Genomic DNA, 4,239 nt, shown 5'->3' with positions numbered 1-4,239 from the left:
GTTTCTCATTTGTTTTGATTGTGTATGTGATATAATGAGTAGATTAATATGAGCATTCCCACTTCACCACAAGATGTCACTCCAGCACAACTACACTACTGATGTCAAAAGCTTTCATTTGTCTCAAACACAGGCAGGCAGTCCATTCATTCATACATTCATTTCTCAGTCGTTTTATTAATCAGTGGTTGCCACAGCAGAATAAACCGCCAAATTTTCCAGCATATGTTTTACACAGTGGATGCCTTTCCAGCTGCAACCCAACACTGGGAAACCTATACACTCTTGCATTCACACAGATACACTATGGAGAACTTTAGCTAATTCAATTCATCTATAGCACATATCTTTGGACTTGTGGGAAAGACTGGAGCACCCAGAGGAAACCCATGCCAACACAGGGAGAAAATGCAAACTCCACGAAACTATTTTATTTTTCATTTAAATGGGTAATTTTTCAGATAATTTTTGCAGATGTATTGTCACTAGTAAATCATTTGTTCTGACCAATTTCACAGAAAGATTTTATATGTAGTTTTGCATTTAAAAATAATACAGGTTTCCACACAATCCATTTATGTTTTCTCAACACAAGTTGATTAGTTTTAACAAATTTAAGTGGACTAAACATAAAACAATTTGTCTGAAAAAATCTCAAAAATTATGTTTGCGTTCATTCTAAGTAGTTTAAACAAGCAACAACAAACAATTCTAATTTTCAAAGTTAATGTAAAGTTTTAAATGAAGTTTATGAAGTAATTTCGAGAGGATCACGTGCTTATTGTTCTCAGCTGTTTCAGCATTAGCTTATGATTGAGTATTCAATCAGATGATTCCTATTTCACTATAAATAGTAGGAGGGGCTCAAACTCATAAGCTCAGGGCTCTCTCCTGGGACAACATGTCAAAAAAGCTTTATTATCAATCATCCGCTAAGTGTGAACTTTTGAAAGGTTATTTCATAATCTATCTAGGGCAGGGGTACCCAAACCTTTTTTAATGAAGGGCCAAAATCCAAGCTTGATTGAAAGCTGTGAGCCAAAGGTAAATATAGCAAACTGTATAATGTTAAAGTTGCTATGGGTAATTTTCTAACTTATTTCATATTAATTAAAAATAAAAAGCAAAAATTACCTGAACCATATTTACTAATGCATTCTAATTTTTTGAAAATGTATATTATTTTAACAAACTTTGCCTTGATTTGCACGCTGATGTCTTCTGCTTTGTCTCATATTCAGTGACACTGTACATTTCAAAAGATTGTTTCATTTACAACATTTAATTGAAACATTTTTGTTTGTTATTCATAGCTCAAACAATAAAACAAACTGACAAAAGGTTACATTAAAATAGAAATTAGAATCTTTTTAACCCTTCCCAATCCATTTCCCTATGGCGTGCCAAACCAAAGGATACAAAGGGCCAACTTTGTCCTATGGGCCCTAGTTTGGGCATCTCTGGTCTAGGGAAATAAAAATATGTAGTATTTGATATTGTATTTTCATACTGTAAAATTTACTAAACATTGACATTGTGTTCCTTTCAATTTATTATTCAATACAGCATTTTTAATGTAATTACAAATTTGTCTTCATGAAACAAAAATGTTTGTTATAAATGAATATTTTTTCAGTACTGGTCTTGGAGATTTAGGCCCAATTCAACAATTCTGCCACCCAAATACGTAAGTAGCACACATTTAGCACCACTCCACTTCTGAATGAGCACTTATTGTTTGTCACATCCAATGCACACTAGAGGTTATATAATCTGAACGACTTGATTTGTTGCATTTCCAGTGTCTGTTCTCTGTATAACTAAAGAGCAGAAGCACTAATAATAGTCGGTTGAGGCTGCAGTTTGGATGGCAGATCAATATACCCCGGCTCAATGCAACATCAGGCTGGATGCCACCACAGCGGCTCATTTACAGCTAGCAGCAGATCAATACACTGCAGCCTGAAACACTGCGCAGTCAGATGACAAGGACATTCGAGAGTGTTTGTTTCACCTGTAACCGCCTTTTTCCTATGTCCCATGATGCGTTGCGCCAAATATAAGCCTAACTTCCGTCAAATTGTAAACATTCGGTAAAATGTTTTAAAAAAAGTTTGTACAGTGAGGTGGAATTATTCAGCTATCCAGTGTTAAAAGGCAACTAAGTCGAATTAAAGGGATAGTGTGTATATTCTGTCAACATTCAGCCTACTCCTCATTCACTTGTTTCAAAACTGTTTTAGTTTCTTATTTCTGTCGAACACAAAAGATACACTCACCGGCCACTTTAATAGGTATACCTTATTAGTACCGGACTGGACCCCCTTTTGCCTTGAATCCATGAATCTCCCATTCCACCACATCCCAAAGCTGCTCTATTGGATTGAGATCTGGTGATTGTGGAGGCCATTTGAGTTTAGCGAACTTATTGTCATGTTCAAGAAACCAGTCTGAGCAGCCTGATCACATGAGGAAACATACATATTTTACAATTTGTCAGTTTAGTGGCTAATTTGAGATTCACGCTTTATGACATGGCACGTTATCCTGCTGGAAGTAACCATCAGAAGGTGGGTACATTGTGGTCATAAAGGGATGGACATGGTCAGCAACAATGCTCAAGTGATAATGGGCCCAAAATGTGCCCAGAAAATATCCCCCACACTAATACAATCACCACCACCAGCCTAGACTGTTGATACAAGGGAGGATTGATCCATGCTTGGTTGATACCCAAATCTGACCCTACTATCCGAATGTTGTAGCAGTAAGTGAGACTCATCAGACCAGGCAACGTTTTTCTCATATTTTGTCTAATTTTGGTGAGCCTGTGCGAATTGTTGCCTTAGTTTCCTGTTCTTAGCTGACAAGAGTGGAAGATAGTGTAGTCTTCTGCTGCTGTATCCCATCTGCCTCAAGGTTGGATGTGTTGTGCATTCAGAGATACTCTTCTGCTTATCTTATTTGTAACGAGTGGTTGCTTGAGTTACTGTTGCCTTTCTATCACCTCAAAGCAGACAGGCCATTCTCCTCTGACCTATTTTCTCTTTTTCAGACCATTCTCTGTAAACCCTAGCAGTTTCTGAAATACTCAGACCAACCCGTCAGGCACCATGCCAAGTTCAAAGTCACTTAAATCCCATTTCTTCCTCATTCTGATGCTCGGTTTGAACTGCAGCAGATCGTCTTGACCATGTCTACATGCCTAAATGCATTGAGTTGCTGCCATGTGATTGGCTGATTAGAAATTTTCGTTAACAAGCAGTTGGACAGGTGTACTTAATAAAGTGGCCGGTGAGTGTGTTTTGAAGATAGTTGCAAGCCTGTAACCACTGACTTCCATAGTGTTTGTTTTTCCTCCTAAGGGTGTCAAAAGGTTTTCAGCTTTTTTAAAGTAAAACAGAAAGACAGAGACCATGAATATCCCCCAAAAATCTAAGCAAGTCGTTCCTTTGCAATAGACATATATTAAATATTACTGCATACCATGAGGAATTCAAACAGAAAAGAAATATCTGGAGGAACAAAACAGAGAACTCGAAAAATCTTAGGCCACAGATACGATTGTGATAGATACTAATGTCATGTTAAAAATGAAGTATGACACATTTTCATGATCAATAATAATAATCACTACATATGTGGATTGTTTTTAGCACAGTTTTAATATTTGAAATGTTTTGTTTCAGTTATTTTGAATAAAAGCTCCTCAAACCCGAAGTACAACCCTTAATTTGAAACACAGGGGTCACATGTGAATAAAAAGGTGGGTAATTGAGAGTAGGATTTGTAGGCTTTGGATGTGTGTGTTGTTGGGAATTGATATCTCTGTGACCTGACAGGACTGAATGCAATGAGAGAGGAGCTCGGGGAAGAGCACAGGTCTTTGGAGAACTGCCCTATGGCTTGGCTGATCTTTCCATGACCTCCAGCTGACCTGTGGGATCCCTTTACAAATGAAGCCAGGGCAGATCGGCCTTCTCTTGTTCTTGTCTGGCGTGGGAGAGCGCAGGTGTGTCGTATCACAGTCAGTGTCGCTGCAGGCGAGAGTTCACATCCAGACGAAGGGGAAATCAGGCATAAAGGGAAATGAAGACACATGTCGCTCTTTTTCCTTGCACACACACATTCGCACTCACTCAGGCTGTACTGATGGGGAAAAACATCTGAGCATTGGTTCAGATTTTCTATTCTGCCTTTGGTTCAGTGTCTTTCAATGAACTATCAACTGGAGCTTCT

Source organism: Danio rerio, chromosome 5 (genome assembly GCF_049306965.1).
Source record: "Danio rerio strain Tuebingen ecotype United States chromosome 5, GRCz12tu, whole genome shotgun sequence".
NCBI classification, from domain to species: domain Eukaryota; kingdom Metazoa; phylum Chordata; class Actinopteri; order Cypriniformes; family Danionidae; genus Danio; species Danio rerio.
The sequence above is the reverse complement of the archived record's forward strand: the minus strand, read 5'-3'. Positions refer to the sequence as shown.